The 21496-nt window shown below is 37.8% G+C and overlaps 1 long non-coding RNA gene across 1 annotated transcript; it reads right to left on the bottom strand.

Annotated features, from left to right (window-relative positions):
• Nucleotides 1-3512: 3512 nt before the first annotated feature.
• LOC125466843 (uncharacterized) lies at nt 3513-20118 on the bottom strand. Its single transcript, XR_007250514.2, has 4 exons — nt 20013-20118; nt 15117-15222; nt 4434-4535; nt 3513-3863 (listed from the first exon to the last, which is right to left on the bottom strand). It is a non-coding gene; the product is annotated as an uncharacterized LOC125466843 (long non-coding RNA).
• Nucleotides 20119-21496: the final 1378 nt, after the last annotated feature.

Raw genomic sequence — 21496 nt, 5'->3', positions numbered from 1 at the left:
GAGGATAGTAAAATGTAGGATGTGCAGGGTAGATTGATCTTAATAGAATAATAGGTTGGCACAACATCGTGGGCCAAAGGGCCTGTATTGTGCATTACTGTTCTATGTTCCATGTTTAAATCTAGTCATTGTCACTTTGATGTTTGTGGGAGTTTGCTCTGTGCAAATTCATTGCCACATTTCCTACATTCAAGAGTAATTTTTATCTTATTCACTCAAGGGATGTGGGCATCGCTGGCTGGCTAGCATTTGTTGTCCATCTCTAGTTGCCCTTGAGACAGTGTTGTCAAGCTGCCTTCTAGAACAGCTGCAGTCTGTGTTTCGTTTCAAAAACTCTTCATTGGCTGTAACTTTGGGGCTTTTGCTGGTCATGAAAAATGTAAATCTTTACTACATTTTTCAAAACCACATATTTTATTGAAGGTGCCATCTTTTGGATAAGATATTCAAGTGAAGATGGATATTGAAAAATAAAAGTAGCATTTTTCTAAGATTCACTAGGAGTATTCATGAAATTCTGGCTTTTTTTTTCTCAGCTGACCTTCCAAAAATCTGATAATCTGATTCAATCTCTGATGTGATAGCTTGCTGTACAACTGTTTCTATAATAATGACTGCACTTCAAAAATAACACATTACTGGTACTACTTTTGCATATTCCTTCTTTTTATTCATTCCAAATGAATTCTTGTGTTCCATTTCTTGATGTTGTTCTTCAAAATTAGTAACTATTTTTCTGCTGGGCTTAATCCTATTTTATGCTCTTGCAACCAAATAATTGCAGCTATTCTTTTAACAAAACAAAATTGCTAAAAAGATTCGCCAGCTGGATTATTCTAAAGAACTGTGATGCCTGTCAACTCTCATTGTGAAACTTGTTCATTATTTTCCCAAGCACAGAAAGAAAGTACTTCAATGTGGTAACTTGTTTATATTATTTACCCTTCTAATTTATCTTTTCAGTTGAAGCTTATGAATATTTCATTACAAATGCAATTTGCTGCAAATGCATAACAGATCCCTTAACTTCTGAAAACAAAATGGCAGGTTGGTTTCTGCAAATCACTATTCATTAAATAGCATTATTATTTTATAACCTCTCCATATACCTATGTTATTAGTGGTGTTCCAATTTTGATTGGTTCACCTTCTTGAGCTGCTATGGTCCATCTGGTGATGTGAGGGAGGGGCATTCCATGATTTGTCACAGTGATGAAGAAAAGTGATCAATCCGCATGTCAAGCTGATATTTGATTTGGGAGAAGATGGTACATTCCCATGTACCTGCAGTTCTAATCCTTTTGGATGATCAAAGTCATGGGTTTTGGAGCTACAATTGAAGATGCCTTGATGATTTACTGCAGCATGTCACTGGCTAACGTAATTGCATGTATACCGTCTCCAAGATACACGACAGTAATCACCAAGGCAATTTTGGTAGGTCTCAAATCCATGACTTTTGCTTAGCAAGGGATCAAAATGCAACTACTCCAATTGATTTTTGCCATTGAACATCAATATTATGTCCACAAGAATGACTCTAAGCTTCAGGTGTTTGTCTCTTTAACTTACCACAGTGTTCCCTGGCCAATATTTCTGCCTTGGGCCTCTTGCAGTGTTTCAGTGAGGAGCAGTACAAGCTGGAAGACAGCAGCATCTTATTTTCTGATTGGGGACCCTGCAGTCTTCAGGACTCAATGCTGAGTACCATTATTTTAGAGCTTGAACATCACCTTCCATGTCCTTTGCACACCCCCACATGCCAAACCCTGTCATGACATGGACTGATTCATTACAGCCACCCCCATTTTCACCTACCTATGATCCTCATTGCCAACATTTCTTCCTGGCACACTTTAATCCATCCCTTTTTGTCTCCCTGGCTGTTGTTCTCTTTTTTTCCCGCACTCTCTCTCTCTCAATCTCTGGGCTCCACCTTTGCCTCTCTGCTCACTCCTTTCTTCCCCTCAATCCCTGACTTCAGTGCATAAACCACCTTTTCCAAGCTGCTACCAGTTCTGACGACAAATCAGCAGACTCAAAATGCTAACCCTGCTTTTACTGCACAGATGCTACCAGGACTGCTGAGTTTCTCCAGAAATTTCTTGTTTTGTTTCAGATTTTCAACATCCACAGTTCTTCGTTTCACTTTAATACTTCAAATTCATATTGAACACTGGAGTATCCATGCTGTAAATTGTATTCCCCTATGGGAATTGTTACTTCCTTTGAAGATTCCTTCCCCAATGAGGAGGATAAAGAGCTGAAGGAGTGCAGCTCACCAGGGACAGGTGTAGCATGAGGCATGCAACAGTTACGGAGATGGATGTTGCAAAATGAAAATGGCAATATCAAGCAGACAGAGGTAGACAAAAACACTTCTTATCGGCTCAGCGTACTGACGCCTGCCGTATAGCGTTTAGAACAACAGCACCTCCAATGGTTGCTTCTTGTTGGAGGCACAATCACCTCATATGTGACATGTTTTTTGAGTAGATAGTGTTTCATTAATTTGGGGTTGGCCAATTGATGTCTGTGGCCTTGAGGCTACTGTAGTATTTAGTGTCTTCAACTCTGGTCATTCCTGGAAACATCTTGCTGGGATCACCATTTACTGCATTGACATCTTCATGGATGCTATACTCAGTTGTGCCCATGGAAACCGATTTACACAGCTGGAACATTTGTCAAAAGGAAAGGATATCCAGATTCTGTGCAGGTACAGATCTGAGCAATTACCAGTTCAAGTAGATTTCAGACTAACTTTGTTCTTTAAGAAACAGATAAAATCTATTGAAATCAATGCAAAGAAGCGTATTTATCTATCACTTTTTTGCATCTTCAGCAACAATTTACTGTTGAAGTATAATCACTATCACGTGGGTAATGTTTAGGTGCAAAAACAAATCAGAATTGATGTTTTGTAATGTACACTGGCCACTGCTGGGAATCTAATCATTGTCCCAACTTGCTTACATGGACAGTTCTGAAGCAACTTTAACATTCTGATATGACTGCAATCGGGTGGGAAAGAAATAATTTCTTTTTGAAGCATCTCTGGGGAAAATTTTGCAAACCTCAAAATTCATCGGTTATAATGTGGACACAGTTGGGATGCATTACTGATAGTTCCCATAAATTCCAGAAAGTGAGTGGGACAGACTGAAAACTTTTAGAGAAGTCTCTCCAGATTTGCGAAACTTGTGGATTCAGTTAATGTAAATGGTGTTCCAGACTGGTGCACAGTGTGCCAAGTGAATATTACATTACACTTACAGTCTCTCACAGTGCTTGGTATTTTTTGAATAGTACAGAATCATTATGTCAGCTTAAGATAATAGTTTATTTCCTGCCAGCCTAGCTAAATGCATTTTGTTCCAAGAACAACATTGAAAAGACTTGTATCTTCTTAAACAAATAAGTTAGATTTATTTTCAAGATGAAATATGTTTCTGAATACAGCAAAACATTTCAGTTTGTTAATTTCTATATCCATGTAACACCATCAGGAAATCATAACTCTTATTTACATAATGTTCTTCTTGCTCTTGGGATATCTGAAAGCACTTCATGGCCAATGAATTATCCTTGAAATGCAGTCACAGTTTATGTAGGTGCAGTCTGGCAAATCATGCATAGTATAATCCAATTAAAACAATCAACATCTCTCATGTGAAATGGAATTGAGGAATATGGGGAGTGGGCAGCAAGTGGAATTGAAAACAAAAAATCAGCTATGATGGCATTGAAAGCAGAGAAGACTCAATGGACCAATTGGACTATTCCTCATCATAATTTTCTTATGTTCTTGTTTTGCATTCTTTTGCTGAAGTACAATGTGACTGTAATTGATGCTTTTCTTTCTGAAAAAGAAGAAAAAGGCAGGCACAATTTCCGCTGGTGTCTACTTTAGTGCTCATATGACAGTCAAGTTAGATACCTGTTCATGTATTCTGGTCAAAGACATCAGTGTAGAATGAACTTTAAGTGTTATTTCCAAAGGGAAAAAGGCTTTGAATTTAACCAATATTTTTCAAATTTTTATTGCATATGTTTCAATTTCATGTAATATTATCTGCAGCTAATGCAGTGTCTGATTATTTGCCAGACGTTGCCTTATTAAGCACACTTTGGCTTATTTTAAACTGTTATACTGTGCTAGAACATTTGATGTTGGTTCTTGACACACAAGTGTCCATTAATTCATTGCAAACGGAAAGGAAACTTGATGGCTCCCAGTCTCTCCTGCTCCTCAAATTTTAATTACTCGTATTTGTATTAAAATCCCACCATGGCCTGACCCATTCCCTACCGCCTGTAAGCTTCTCCTGCATCAGTCCATGCTGAGCGGAGTATTACTTTGGTACTGGTTGCTTCAGCATCCCTGTCCTTCACCTCACAGAACTCATTGTGTCTAGTAGGTCAAATCTTACCTTTTTCACTAAATGGTTTCTCATTTTTCCTCCAACTCCCCTTTGCTTGGCATTTATTTGTTTGCTTTTACAGCACAGATGAAGAATAGTCACGACTCAGGGCTGTGAAATGCAGACAGATTTGACTGTTGGTTGGAGTGATATCAGTCAGCAGCTAAGTTTACACAATAGCTAACAATTTATTGAGTAACTCTCTCAAAAGAAGCTTTGATCAAAATGAATGACCACACAAGTAAAAATTATTCAGAAGCTGAGAGTTCCAAGCATTAAATTAATATGAATGTTGGGTTGATGTCCTTGATTTTCTTTGGACTAAGTTTTATGGGCTTATAAAAACTTTCAGACTCTCGTCATTGTAACATAAAACCATATGATATAGGAGCAGAATTAGGGCATTCAGCTCATCTAGTCAGGTCCATCATTTGATCATGTCTGATATGTTTCTCACTCCCATTCTCCCTTGACCCCTCTCCCCACCACCACTTCCCCTGAATAATAACCCCTGATCCCTTTATGAATTAAGAACCTGTCTCTGTCTGAAAAACACTCAATGATTTGGTCATCAGGGCCTTCGGTGGCAATTTTTTACCCGCTCTCTGGCTGAAGAAATTACTCGTCATCTTAGTTCTAAAGGGTTGTCTCTGCACTCTGAGGCGGTGCCTTTTGCTCCTGGTCTCTCCTATTAGTGGAAACATCTTCTCCAGGTCTGCTTTATCCAGGCCCCTCAGTATTCTGTAAATTTCAATGAGGTCACCCCAAATCCTCCTAAACTTCATGGAGCACAGACTCAGAATCCTCAACTGTTCCCCACTTGACAAACACTTTTATGGCCTTTTCTACCATTATGCCTTCATATTTTCAGCTCTCTTGAAGATTAGACAAATTGGATGGTGATCATTATTTTAAGAGTGTTCAATTTGATCAATGTATCTTGGTCCTTATCCTCATGTATGTATCAGAAATGCTGAGAATGTTTCATGATATATTCTCAAATCCCTGGAGGGTTAAGGCTTGCACTGCCTTCGCTAAATCCTGCAAATCCAGGATAGGCATACCAATGTGAGCATCCTCTCCCAGGCCAATATCCCCAATATCGAGGCTCTGGCCTTACATGACCAGCTGCAATGGGCAGGTTACATGCCTGACAGAAGACTCCCTAAACAGGTATTCTACTCTGAGCTCCACAGTGGCAAGTAATCACTAGGACGGCAGAGGAAATGCAACAAGGACACCCTGAAATCCTCTCTAAATGAAAGCAAAATCCCCATTGATACATGGGAACCACTTGGAAGAACAAACTGGAAAAGAAGCATCCATGAAGGCACCAACCACTTTGAGTATCACCGAGCGGAGCACGTGGAGGCCAAGTGGAAGCAGCAGAAAGCATACACAGAATCCAAAACATCCCACCCACCTGTTTCAGCAAACATCACCTGCCCCACTAATAGTACAGTCTGGAGCTGTAGAATTGAAGGATTCACCCGCTGCAGAATTCATTTCCTAGCGTGAAAGCAATTAGTCCTCACCTGAGAGATTGCCTCAGAAGACAATACAAAATTGAACATGACCTATACTTTACTTAACCTAATCCAATGGAATTTAAGGCACTAATCAATCTGTCATTGCAAGCTTCATTTCTGTGGCATTAGCCGCATCTTATCTGTCATATTCTGGCTAATGGTCAAAACATTTCATTTCCAGCTTTAAATGGGGATTGTAAATAGTTCTAATAACATTCAAACTTGACGTAGATCTCTGATTTCTATTGTGACCTTCTCTCATCACATAAAATATCAATATCAAGCCAATGCTGTATGCTGTAATGCATTAAGAAAATTAGCCCTTAAAAGCTCATTTTCAATCATTACTTTGGTTTCAATTCTTCATTTCATTGTCATAATTAATCTTAAGTATTGTTTTTGAAAAGTTTCATGTTCAACTGGAATTTGAGGAGCAAATAGATTGCAAAACAATGTCTGAGGCTTAAGAGTTCATTCGGTTACAAGAAACATAACATGGAATCGTCCCAGATTCAGAATGACTTGGACATTGGTGAGAGAATTGCATGAGATCAACAGTAAGGGAATTCCTAACATCAAACAAAATTTCAATTTTGTATTCCTGTTTTCTGAAATATTGCCTTGGATGTTGAGCACTGCATTTCTATTAACCTAGCCTTTAACCTAATTCACTTCAGTGAATTCTGATTGCATTCCCTCAAATTGCCCTTATTTGAGTCTTTGAAAAAAATGTTGTTCCCTCAAACTGAATGCAAATTTCAACTATATTATGGCCACAGTATCATAAGCAGCACCTGGTCTGTGAGATAATTAATCTATCTTATTGCCCAATAACATGTCTAATGTATCTTGCTCCCTAGTTAGCTCCAGAGCATGCTGTTCTAAGAAACTACCCTGCAAGCATCCAATGAGCTCATCACCCAGGCTACGTCCACCCATTGGACTTTCCCAATATTGCTGTAGATTAAAATCTCCTGCAAATAACAATGTGCCTTTTTGACAAGCTCTCATTATTTCTTCCTTTATATTTGACTTATTATGAGGCTACTCTTCAGAGTCCTGTACACCATTCCCACAAATCTTTACCCAAATTGTTTCCGCAGCTTTTACTGTTCAATGTAGGTCATTCCTCCTCTATTATTTCAACACCAGCATTAACTTAAAATCGGCCCTCCACCTTTTCCTGTTCTTCCTAAATGTCCTGAATTTTTCAATATTCAAGTACCAAGCCATGTTAAACTGTAAACATTTGTCTGTAATGGCTAGCAGATTGTGCTTATCCTTTTCTGTTCGCTCTCTCAGTTCATCTATTTTGTTCTATTTTGAATGCTGCATGCATTCAGTTACAGAATCTTCAGTTTTAGCCTGTTACTATCTTCGTAAATTCTCATCTTATTTTTGGTTGACTGGTAGATTCATACTTACTGTCCCTTCCTATCATGGTCTGTTTATCATGTCCTTTACTAACACCTTTCTCTTTGGCCTCAACTATTTGATTTACCACATCTTCCCAACTTCATCCCTTGCCCCAATTTATGTAGTCAACAAGAACTCAGACCGCAGAATCGATGGAGACCATCCCATCAGTTTCTCCAGTACTGGTAATTCTGTCATATGATCAGGAACTATTTTTCCCTCACCAGTGTTTGAATGTTCCATCTCTGTATTCAGAGTTATCCTTTGTCAATTTGCATGTGCCACAGGCAATAATGCAGAGATTATGAACTTTGAGGATCTGTATCTTAATTTGGTTATTAGCTCCTCATACAGACTATGCAGAGCTTCCTTCTTTGAATAGCATATGTTATTAGTACCTACATGGGTCACAACAGTTAGATCACTCCCCCTCCCATTGCGCATTCCTCTGCCCTGAGCAGATATTCCAACACCTGACACGAGGCAAGCAGCATGGTGTCTGGACTGCTGCCCATTGCTGCACATATTGGGGTTAATCCCCCACAATGTCCTGTTCCCTATTACTGTTACATTCCTTCTTAATCTCCCTCTTGAATGGCTTCCTGTACTACAGCACCATGGTCATTTTGCTCCCCCATCCTGCAACCTCACTCTCACTCTGACAAGCTGAGGAAAACTTAAACCTGCCACACAATCGAAAAAGCTGAAGTTCTTACACTCTTGTCATCTGGATTCTTTACTTGCCTCTCTCACTGTCGCACTCAGCTGTCCCTGAACGTTGACCAAACCAGACATCCAACACTAAGAGGTGTGTCTGCCTCTTGTTACAAAGAAGCTAGGTAACATTACCCCTTACTGTGCATTGTCGTAATTTATCAAGCAACTCAAACTCATCCAAAGCTTCTCAAACTTTTAATATTAGTTCTAAGTGTGGTTGCTCCATTCTAAGCTGGCTTCCAGGTACGCGCACATGCTGCCATTGTGACACATCATCCTTTCTGCTATCTTTAATGTGTTCTAAATTAACCACATTTATTTATGGATAATAAAATGTGAGGCTGGATGAACACAGCAGGCCAAGCAGTATCTCAGGAGTACAAAAGCTGACGTTTCGGGCCATTTATTTATATTTACTTATGTTTTTGTATACTCTGTTAAACTTACTACCAGTTGCCACTCTGTTGTACATTAGCAATAAAATAGAACTTAGCCACTTATCAGATATTTACCAATGAACCACCTTCTCCCGTTGTAGATCCCTCAAAACATTTGGGAAAAGCAAAAGTAAAAGAGCAAACCAAATAAAATATGAAATGGAATAAGTGGCGTTTTTGCTATTGACACTGTGGGAATGGTAAGCAGTGGATGTTAGTTCACCACTACAATGGTTGGCTGCAGTAACCGCAAGTGACTCAAATGGTGGGTTCTCATCAATGCATTTGATGAGTTAGGGCTCTTGTGGTACAGTGTGGTGAGAAATTCCATGTTCAAGCCCCATTAGCTCCAGAGGTGTGTCTCAATGAGTTTATCTAACCATATTTGAGTGGAATTGTAAGGCTAGATTCACTCTTATTGCCAAAACTATAACCCTCTCACTCTGTACGAGTCTAAAATATTGCTCATAATGGTCTGTTATGAACGATACCAATTCAGAAAGTGGGAAAGGTAAAAGCTGATTAATCAGAATTAAAAACAAACATGATGGGCTGATGAATTATCATCAAATACCATCTAAATTACTTGCACCCAATGATGTCAGACTTGTCTTTGATCTCACAAATATCTTTAAAACCTTAGGGTGGCACAGATGCATTTTGCCTTCAACTTTTAGATATCTGTTTTCCCATAAGGATGTACTGTCAAAACAAGAGCCTTGATCTTTCATCAGGTTTTTTTGCAGGGCTGTATGATTTTATATGCTAAGGCAATTATCCTAGAAAGCAAAGGGCCAGTGTCACTGAGGTGACAGTCGTAGCCAGATGTTCCACAAACTCCATGCTTCCTATTGGTCTTCACTTGAGATCCTTCAGGTTTTTCACATTGAAAATGATAATTCCAGTCATATGTGCATTGTGCCAAACCTGGAACAGTTCTTGTTGTTAACCCATGTCAACTGGGAACTGAATCTGGGCTGTCAGAACTCATTGTGTCTTCGGAATTTTGATTCAAATGCAAATATAAATCTGACACTATTCATTATTGAATTAAAATTGAAAATACAATGTCAACAAAATATTTTGTGGCATAGTATCTTAGTGCTAACTCAAAAAGAATATGAAGATTGTTCTTTGAATCCTTTTGATTACCTTTTGAGATTAAAAATTGCTGTTGGTAATACAAGCGGACAAATATTTGACAAATTTTGTATTTTCTTCCCCTCTGCTATTTTGAAATGAATGAGGTCATTCCTACTTGAAATATTAAAGAGAAGAATGAAATACAAAGATGGTAAATGTTCATCCACTAAATTGTGGTGAAAAGTATGTAACATATTAGATTAGATTAGATTAGATTCCCTACAGTGTGGAAACACGCCCTTCAGCCCAACAAGTCCACACCACCCCTTGGAGCGTCCCATCCAGACCCATCCCCCATAACCCACACACGCCTGAACAGTATGGACAATTTAGCATGGCCGATCCACCTAGCTTGCACATCTTTGGACCATATATTATAATATATAAACTATACATTAAAAATATATATCATAATTTTTTAAAGATATATTTTAAAATAGAAGCAGAAGGATTCTGTGAAGGTTTTTTAAATGTCAGGTCATCCAGACAGTAAATTAAATACCTAATTGCTATGAAAGCATGTGACTGGACTTACATGCCAGGGAGAACTCCTCTAGAGTTAATCAATCAGATGCTAATACTGTTGAGTTTATCTCACATAGTGAACTAAACAAAGATATTAGTTTTGTTTTAACTTCCGAGCACCAGAAACAACTTTTAAGTTCAACCACTGTAAGTTTATCCTCTTCCTATAATCATTCTTTCTCACTGTCATATATTTTGTTCAGAGAAATGAACCATTTTTGTGAATGTTTGTCATTGTTCATCAGTCATCTTTTCTGCTAAACTCCTTTCCCAGGCTACTCCAGCCAACCTAATTATCATTCCTTTATAATTACCCTGATTTAAGTTCAGCACTCTTGTTTCCAACCTAAGTTCCTCACTCTCAAATTAAATGCTAAATTCCACCATGTTACAGTCACTGTTTTCTAAGGGCTATTTTTACGTTGACATTATTTATTAAACCTGCCTCATTACACTTTCAGTTCTAGATTAGCCTTTTTATAATTTAGAATCCACTTAATTTACAGACAAAAAGCTTGCAGATAGTTACACTTAGCTATTAAAACAGGCATTGTAATCTTTACACCGTGGGAGCAAAAGACTTACTCTTAAAGAAGCATGTTACTCATTTTTTGACCCATGCAGATTACTAGTATCATTTATTTTGTGGAAGGGTAGGTTATACACTCAAGACCAAACAAACATCTACCTGTTATAAATGGACCTGAAAGTGTCGATACTTGATTGACTGCTTCTATTGTGATGACGTCACATGAAACTAGGCAACATAAGGTAGGAACTTATAGGACTCAGATCTGAAGCTAATAAGCTTCTAAATGGTCTCTGTAGTAATGTAGGTCTTACTACGAGATATAAATAGTTACAGTAATTCAATGAACTTTCTATTGTGTATTCAACAAGATTCTTCTAGTTAGTCTATCTTCTGTTCACCCCCACCCACCAACCCTGACCCTAAAATGTTTTTGCTTCAAAGGAACAAACACAAACCTGAGCCCATGAGAGTTCAGAGTAGTAATGTGTTACTAAATGCATTTTTTTTAGTTGTTGGAGCAGACAAACTTTGTAGCAAACGAAACAAAGTTGCATTGCTGGGCATCAGCCTCATCGCAAACAATTTTTTTATAGGACTTTCGCACCGGATCGTATTGTTTCCTCAGTCATTGCCTGCCAGCAATGACCATTGACACGGGTATGGCTGTGAATGTGCAACATGGATTGTAGAAAGAAGGCCTTTTAAAGGTCTGCAAAACTTTCATTTTAGTTGGCAAATTGTGGCCTTGCTTATTAAACTCCTTTATCTGCACTTTTTCTTTCCTTCAGACATTTACTTTTCTTGCCTTTTAGGCATCTTTGTTCTTTGGTATTTTATTTCCATTTTCATGTTTTACTTCCAGTTTCATCGTACTTATCACAACCAAATGAGCAGGATGAAAATTTCTCTGCTCACTTTCGGAAGGAAAGGGGAACACTTGAGGGGATGGCAAAGGCTGGAGTATAAATATCTTGTGAATGGCAGAGATGGTGTGTAGTGGCAATATTCTCAATTATAGATCAGTAAACTAAGCCAATAGTCTGGAGGTTGTGCTTATCTATCATAATCCCAGTATGATAGATAGTGAAAGTTGAATTCAATGAAATTATGGAATTGGCAAAACAAAAAAATCATTATCATCATTAGGCTACTTCAATTGTTATAAAGATACATCTGCTTCATTAATGGCCTTTAAGGAAATAAAGCTACTCTCCTTATCCATCTTAGCCTCCATGTGGCTGCAGACACACAGCAATGTAGTTGAATTTTAACTGTACACTATTCAAATTAGGATGGGCAATAAATGTTAGCCTAACCAGAGATGCACATATCCCATGAACTCATTTATGAAAAAAAAACTTGTTCTTAACTTGTACTGATTCAAACGGTTGTTACTGGATATGTCAGAGAATGCTTGAACTTCAAGTAGGCTGCCCTAGCCATGCCACTTCTCAAAGCAGACTTTATCATATCAGTCTCAAAGGGACAGGTTGTTTCATATGGATGACTTAAGTGTGGCTGTGAACATTATGATGCATCAAGATTGAACAACATGTATCAAATCAGTCTGTCAGCTGCCAAAGATTCATCAAACGACTCTGACTTTGTTTGGAAAGAGCAGTACATTTGTTACTTGTATTGCAGAGACATATAGAGGGGAAATGCTATGAGAATTGCTTAAGATGAATTCTCAAAATTGAATTTGTCAAATTGACTGCTAGGATAGTAAAACAGGGCGGCACAGTGACTCAGTGGTTAGCACTGCTGCTTCACGGTGCCAATGACCTGAGTTTGATTTCACCCTCAGGTAGCTGTCTGGAGTTTGTACAGTCACCCTCCGTCTGTGTGGGTTCCCTCTAGGTGCTTTGGTTCCCTCCAGTAGGAGAAAGATGTGCAGGTTGAGTGGTTTGGCCATGTTAAATTGCCCATAGTGTCCCAAGGATGTGCAAGCTAGATGGATTAGCCATGGGAAATGAAAAGTTACGGGAATAGGGTACGGGGTGTAGGTCTGGGTGGGATGCTCTTCAGAGGGTCGGTGTGGACTCGATGGGCTGAATGGCCTGCTTCCACTAAATTCGATTAAATGAACAGAGCAGTCCTTCTGCAATGCAGCACACAAGAATTCAAGGCACCAAGCGCAAAAAAATCTATAACAATATACTTTAAGTAAACCCCACATTATCTGGCTCTGTGTGCAACCCCTTGTCAATAAATTGCAAAGAGCCTAGCAAGTAAATATATAACCTGGCATACTTAAGCGTTCGGTGATTAATTGATTTGAAGGTCATTGGGGTACCAGTACAGCTAATGAGTAGATTGACAATAAAAGGAGCTGAACTCTTTTTACATATGTGTCAACCTCATTAGGATTTGATAGGTTTCTTTGAACAAGAAGGTTCAATTAGGTAGTGTTCTTGATACTAAATTTGTACAGTTCTGGTTAATTCAAGTACTTGTCACAGTGCATATAGTAGCCCATAGTATTAACTATTTAAATGCATGGTTAAGTCATATAGAATGCTGACTCTTTTTAATTAGTGCAGAGAGAAGTTACAGATGTTAGAATTATAGTCGGCTTTAATTGACTTGTTCTGACAGGGAATCTTGGAAATCTACAGCACAAAAAAGGCCATTCAGCCCATTGAGTCTGCACTGGTCAAAAACAACCACCTAACTATTTAAGAGATAGCAAGAACTGCAAATGCTGGAATCAGAGATAACAAAGTGTGGAGCTGGAGGAGCACAGCAGGCCAGGTGGCACCAGAGGAGCAGAAAAGCTCACATTTCGAGTCGGGACCCTTCTTCAGAAATTAATTAACTATTTAATCCCATTTGCCAGCACTTGGCTATAACCTTATTGTGACACAATTCCTGTGCAGGTCGAACTTGGTCCTCCAGCCCTGAGGTAGGGAAACTACCTCGGTGGCAAAAGGCCCTTTTTATAGGCTAGGTTTGCATACTTCTCTGTAATCCTGAAAAGTGTGAGTGGATGCATTCTGGCAGGGCTAAAGTGGCAAAGGAGTATGGAATGAATGGTAGCACCCGAGGATACACAGAGGATTGGAATGTCTTTGGCCTGCTTGTCAAGGGATCTTCGAAAGCAGCAAAAGGGTTGATGAGGTGGTTAAGAAGTCATCTGGGATATGTGCGTTTATTAGTCAAGGCAATGAATACAACAAAAAGGAGATTAAAATGGAACTGTATATATAACATTAGGCCACAGCAGGAGTACTGTGCATAGTTCTGGTCATCAGACTACAGGGATGATGGGATTATGCAAAAGAGGGTATAAAGGTAATTCACCAGAATGTTGCCTGGCCTGGAGTATTTCAATAAAAAGAGACAGGGCAGGCTGGAGCTGTTTTCCTGAGAGCAGAGAAAGCTGATAAAGTTTCTTATTGAGGTGTATAAGGCACCGTGTGGCATAATCAGGGTAGATTTGGAGAAACATTTCCTCAGTAGAGAAGTCAATAATGATGGGGCACAGTTTAAGCTAAAGTGAAGGAGGATTAGAGGGGATTTGAGGAAACCATTTTTCACTCGAGTGCTTTTGGTTCCAGAAACTCGCTGCCTGAAAGGGTGGGAATAGCAGGAACCCTCAAGACATTTAAGGACTATTCAGATGAACACTTGAAATGACATAGTTTATAAGGCTATGTGCCAAATATTGGAACATGGATCTGGAATAGGTGGGTGTTGATAACCAATACAAACATAATGGGTAGATGGTTTCTTTCTTCATGCTGTAAAGACTCAATGATCGACCAGATAAAAGCAGGCATACATATGTCACTTAAATATCTAAAAATTCCCTGAAATCAGTGGAATTGTTTGGAACCAACTTGTCCAAGTACAGATGTCATCAATCCAATAGATATCTATGCTCTTCTACAGCTGGATGACGCTGTGCTAGACTTATATTCCATCAAGTTTTAAATTTAAATTTAAAAAGAATCTGAGGAGCAACTTTTTCACACAGAATGGTTCGCATGTGGAATGAACTGCCTGAGGAAGTGGTAGATGCAGATAGTTACAACATTTAAAATAATATTGGATAGGTACATGAATAGGAAAGATTTAGAGGGATATGAGTCAAACGCAGACAAACAGGAAAAAATTTAGCTTGGGCATATTGGTCAGCATAGTCTAGTTGGACTGAAGGATCTGTTTCTGCGTTATATGACTTTATAGGTGTAAAACACAGTCTAAAATTAGCTCCTGGGATAATTTTCAATAGCTTGGACTCTATCCATTCAGAAAGCTCCTGAATTGCATCATCAGTCTCACACTGAAGTGATACGTACTGATAGGAAAGTAGCAGTGCAACTACACTCTGTCTTGGTAGCGACAAGAAACCAGTGGAGCTTCGTTTCTAATGTTCCTTTAAACTTACTTTAAAGTCTCAATAACGTAGATCCTGACCTTTAACAGAAAGGCAGTAGATCAGAGATTTTTAGTGGAATGGAACATCTGGGGGTTCAGGTGATTGGCACTTTTATCTGCAAAGGAAAGAAGGTTCCTAAAATAAATAGTTAATTATAACCTGTTGAGTAATACTTCCTTGTCAGAACAAATAACAGACAAAACAGTAAGAATTCCTACACAGAGACAAAACAAATAGTACTTATTCTTCAGGAAACTGAGCAGTTGGGGTCTAACTGTCTACTTCAAAAGAAATGGTCTACTATTCAAACTTGCAACACATCTGCATGATTTCCTTTGATGTTCACTATTTCTGAAAAAAAACTCCTATAATTGAGCATGCTGCTCTTTGCTTTGAAGTGATGCATTATTTTTTCAATGTCGAAGGTAGGATGGCCCAGAAGTATATTTAACTAAAACCATTGGCTTTTAAATTCATCTACATCCATGCCTATCTAATTTCTAATATAAGCAAATGTTATCAATTGACAAATCCTTAAATTGAACAAGCATGGCTGGTCAATATTAATGTATTTATTTCACATGGGCTGCAAGTCGTGCCTGTGGAGTATGTAACATTTAACTCCAAGTGAAAGGTAGATATTCTTGCTTATTGCACAATTTTGACTTGTCTATTTGCTAATTTATGACTATATTTCAAGCTTACATGGGTAATGAAAGAAAAAAAAAGAATCCAATGCCGGATTAAGTTTACTCTCATATTAGACATACTACTAATCAATTTCAGTTTACAAGTTTGATATAGCAAAAAGTACAATATAGAAGCTAATTCTAAATTATATATTTAAAAGCACACAATTTTAGTTGCCCTGTAGACTAAAACAATCAAATTTACTACCTTTCTTGAGCATTAACATCTGTACATCTTAGCATAAATTATTTGACTCTCTCTGTCTAATGATATTGATTAGTGTCTACTGTTGAATTTCTGTCAAAATTGAAAATCATCCCTAATGGGCTCAAGTCAGTTTGATTTATCAATATGTTGACAAGCCACCAGGAAATACTTGATTTCAATCTAGGTGACAGATGAAGCAACTTAGAAGTAGTGAACATTGAAAAGTTAGATAGAGTAAAAGAATAGAAAGGGAAAAAGAAATATCGATGACAAGGGTAATTCACTTGGGGATACAAGAAACTAATTAATATTATTTCATTTTCAGTTTAGGATGAGAAGACATGATTATCTCTTAAATGTCTGTGGTAATCTGTGTACAATTTAATAAAAGCCTTTTCCTTGTGACCTGGCAATGTATGCAGTCATGAATCATCCGTCTCTGTTCATTGTAAAAACGTAAAGGAATCAGTAAACAATCTAAAGCCCCCAATTTACCTGCCTGACAAAGACGAGTTAAACGAGTATGCTTACCAGCTTTTGTGTTTGGCAAGAAAATAACTGTTTAATGTGAACATTTTTTAACCCATGGCAAAAAGGAAATATGAATTCCGACTTCTAACTTTATGACTTAAACTCTACCACTTTTAAAGATCCCCCTCCACAAATTGACCCTCAGAGATAGACAAGAATATTAAGTGTAAGGAATATAGTGAGGGAGGGATCTTGAGGGAAAGATACAGTTTGATTGCACTGATCATGTCCACAGGATTTTTAATTGCTTTTTTTTGATTCTTCAATATTGACACAAAGTTATTTGCACACTGATGCTCACTTAACAATTTGGTTTTTCAAAGTCTCAAGGTTAATTTAGAAAATAATCCCTCCATTGTGCATACTTGTTTCAAGACCAAATCAATTTGTTTTAAAAGGTTTTAATTGAGCTGGGCTTTTTGAGCTAACCAAGAAGCAAGTTTACTTATTGTTAAATAATAGTGCAACACCTGCACAGATTAGAAGTAAGAATTGAGTCCAAAAGAAGTCTGAAGTTAGAAGATATATAGGTCAGTCTGAGTTGTTTGGGAAGATTATAAAGATTTTGCTAGTTAGACCGTGTTGTCAGAATTTTGGGCTAGGAAGATTAATTGAAATTCTTATGAGAGGATGCATTTTCTTTCTGATAATGGTTCACTTTCTACTCAGAATAAAAGTTTTTTTTCTCTCTAATTGCTGTCTCTTTTTAATTAGCTGGCAGGCTTCTAACACTCAACAAGAGAGTCTATTACTCGCAATGTAGGGGTGAGTAGTGGATGGATTGTCAACCATGACTTTTTGCATCTTATATATTTTTTCTATCAATTTGATGCCACCTTTGAACTCTTCAGTGACAAATTATGCATTTTTCTTTTTACCACAACCTACTTCTGAGTATTCTGAAATATATCCTTTAAATGTCAAAATATTTACTGTTCTAACCTGTGATTTACCAGTTTACTGAAGCCGACTTTACCTTCATCCCTCCATAATTGCCCTCATTTAAGTTCAAAACACTAATTTTGGATCCACATTCTTTTCTCTCCTCAAATTTTATGTGATTTTAATCATTTCATTTTCACTGCTACCCAGGTGTGCTTTTACTATGAGGTTATTAGTTAGTCTTGTCTCATTGAACATTACCCAGTATAGCCTGCTCCCTGGTTGGCTCTAGAACATGTTGTTCAAACAATCTGTTCCAAAACTTCTCCATAAACACATTATGCAGCCTATCTTTGGCAATTCAATTCATCCAATATATACATGTATACAAATTATCATGAATTATTGTTATACCTTTTCTATAAGCTCTCGTTATTTCATCTTGCATATCCTTTCTGTCATAAAACTGTTATTTCAGGGCTAACATATCACCCTCAATTGCAACTTTTTACCTTTACTACTTCTCATCTGAACCCAAATGATTCTACACTCACACCCCATTGTACCAATCTAATACTCTTTATTAACAGAATTTCACCTGTTCCTAGCTTCCTATTCTTCCTAAGTATTATGTTTACATTAAGTATCCAGATCCCACTCTTTCTTATGGAATTGTGATGTCAAATTCCTCGTAATAAACTCTTACTTTTTGACATTTTGTTTTAGCTTCCATTTTAGTCAATCATTATCAATTCTTTTCACTGTTTGAAAAGGAAAACTAAAAGTGAAGTGATTGAATTTCCACCAAATCCCCATTTTATAGTGCTTGCATATGTCAATATGGTTGGTTTCTTACTTGCGTGCTTAAATCATTGCTGTTGCAAGCCAAGGCATTCCCTTTACTTGATGCCAGAATTAAACTGTCATCAGAAAAAGGAAAAATACACCAACAAGATCATTAGATTGTTGCAGAAGGTTCACTTTAGGGTTAGCGGCTCGACCCCTTGCTTTGCTATAGACTGGAAGATCTGGGCTATTATATTCAAATGTTGTCAAAAGCCGCCTCCTCTGAATCAAAGTAAAACATTGAAAGTAGAGTATACCCAATGCCCCTGAGGTAACTTTGGCAGATTAGTACAGAAAAGCTTGTTTTACACACTTTCTTTGGAGTTTCCCACAAAGTTCGTGTTAGTGTTGTGGTGCACCGCAAGGAAAAGCCAGGGCTTTTATGTCTTCTTCTAATCCAGATACTTCTTCATATTCATTAGCAGTATCACAGTTCACCAGATCTAATGTAGAGATTGCTAAGTGAATGGTACTGCTTGTGCTTGAACTATTGTCTTTGGCTCAGTGAATCTTATAGCATTCCCACGTTATTATTCTTAATAGATGTTGCAAGCCTCAAATCAAGAAATGAAAAGTTCAAAACAATGGTAACACAAATTCTAAACACTATCAGTAGTCCCTGTACACTCATTTTGCAAAACGACTTATCTTGGAAAAATGTCCAAATTGTGAGGTTTTTGTGGGTCTGGCAAAATATCTGGCCAATCAAATTTCTAGGATTTAAAGCAGCATAAACTCATAAAAATGTCATGAATCAAAAGGCAAAAATCCTTAAACTCCAAAGAATTTTAGTTTGATATCGTCAGTATTTGGGATTTGGGATTGTGAGATAAATGAGACCATGAATTAAACATTAAAGCACGGAGAGATAATTGATTACAAAAACTTAAAAAGTAGTGTTACAGTTATCGAGCAGGTCAGAAGACTCTGTAAAGGAAAGAGTTTCACATGTGTACCCTTCATTTGAACTGTAGAGGTTCTGAGATTAAAGAGTGCACGCACAAAATGTCATAACCTGTTGCTTCTCTTTACAGATTCTATCTGAGTCTGCTGTGAATCTGCAGCACCTTCTGTCCTTATTCCTTAGATAAGTCACCACTAAAAGAAGATCAATGATAGTTTCTGGAAATTATGCAAGCAATAAATTGCTTAGAGCTGTAAATATTACTTACATCAGTATGTCCCACCTTTTTTATGCAATATACCCGTAATGAAACATGTTAGCTGTAGCTTTAGCCTCCCTAATAGCGAAAGCAGATTGATGGTGGATGCTGAACTCTTCCAGTACCTCGCTTGATGTTTACACTGGAGCTTGAAAATGACAACCGTGGCAATTGGCTCTCAAAGAGGGCTTCTGAAGTTCAACTTTATAAATGAAATGTTAGCTGCAATTCCTTGGTATAAGCATGTCTAGATTTCAAAATTTGCCAAGACGTGCACTACAAACAGGATGTTCAGATCCAAAATAAAGAGATGTGGCAGATGCAAGTACAGTGGATGTAGAAGAATGAAAAATGATTAAGGGCAGAGTGAGCAAGAGGATTTCTGTGGAAATTTACAATGCCCCCTCCCCCTTTAGATACCTTACAGCCTTCAAGATTAAACATTGAAGTTTAATGATTTCAGAGCATGAACACCTCTTTCCTTGTCCATTACTTACCCCACAACCCCACAACCCCAGATCCTGTGCTAAAATGGGTTGCTTTCAGAATTTACTTTTAACTACATTTAATCCCCATTGTCACATACCTTCCCCTCTTCTCCACCACTGTTATCAGCATAAAAATCACTTTCTCCCAACTGCTGTCAGGTCTGAAGAAGATTCATGCTGGGCTCAAAGTTAATTCGGCTTCTCTTTCAACAGATGCTGTCAGAGTTTAGTTTCCCTGGTAATTTCTCTTGTTTGTTATCCAAACATGAGATTAAAAGTGGAACATGATTCATACACTAAATGTTGCCAAGTCAGTAATCTTACAGTAAACATACTCAGGTGAGTAATAACTGCTATATGAAGCATTGATACAACAGCAAAATGAAATAGGTCTATTGACATTGGACATATCCTGGAGGAACAAATATAGCAAAATAAATACAAATGCTTTGATTCATTGATTTTTAATTTTTAAAAAAATAATTAACCTTTTAAGTATTATGATCCCTGCTGCTACAGCACCACAACCACTTTTTATATGCTACAAGAGTTCATTACGATGATACATTTGTTGGAGCAGTTTGCGTGAAAACAAACTACACTCCTACTATGCGCAAAACTTCTTTAATATACTACCAGCTAAAGAATTATTCTTGATCATCAAATGACCTGAGCTTAGGACCAAATGAAGTATTTGAGAAGTCCCTGGGTAGCTATGATGCTGTGATATGATGATCCTCTTCGAGCTGAGTATTTGTTTGCGACATGTTGGTGATCCATGTATTGGTGGAATGGTTATTATTAGTTGGTGAAAATGATTATATGTCGAAAAAGTGCACCGAAAGAAAAGAAAGCTTACGCATTTGCAAAGGGTAACTGGACTAGACAGGTGCATGGCTGAGGGAACTTCGTTGCTTAAAGAAAGCAAGTTATGTGACAAATTGTAAGGGAAATAAAGTTTTTTGCTCATTCCTGACAGTGAGTTAACCAGACCAAACTGGGTAAAATCAAGTGAAATATATGAACATATACAAACAAGGAGCAGGATTAGGTCACATGGCCACTTAAGCTTGCTTTGCCGTTTAATAAGACCTTGGCTAATATGACTGTACCCCTCAGAGCCACATTCTTGCCTAAGCCAGATTGTCTTTTGCCCCCTTGTTCATCAAGAATGTATCCCTTAAAAATATTCTGGTGCTTCAATTGCATTTTCAGGAAAAGACATGCAAAGATTCATGATCATCTGTTGCCTGATCGCTGCTGAAAATGGGAGACGCCTCATTTTTAAACAATGACCCTTAATTCCAAATATGGCTCAGAAAATCTTATGATCAAGTACACAAAATGCTGGATAAACTCAGCAGGTCTGGCAGCATCTGTGGAGTGAGAAGCGGTTAATTTTTTGAGTCCAATATGACTCTTCCTTCATTCATTCTCAGTTCTGATTCAAAATATTAGGTCTGTTTCTTGCTCCTCATGTGATGCTGAGTTTCTCAGGTATTTTGTTTGTTTCAGATTCCCAGCAACCGCAGCATCTTGGTTTTATTTCAGGAAATTTGCTGTCCAAGTGTGCTACACGTGA

Source organism: Stegostoma tigrinum, chromosome 32, assembly GCF_030684315.1.
Source record: "Stegostoma tigrinum isolate sSteTig4 chromosome 32, sSteTig4.hap1, whole genome shotgun sequence".
Lineage (NCBI taxonomy): Eukaryota > Metazoa > Chordata > Chondrichthyes > Orectolobiformes > Stegostomatidae > Stegostoma > Stegostoma tigrinum.
Note: the sequence above shows the minus strand (reverse complement) of the source record. Positions and strands in the feature narration are given on the sequence as shown.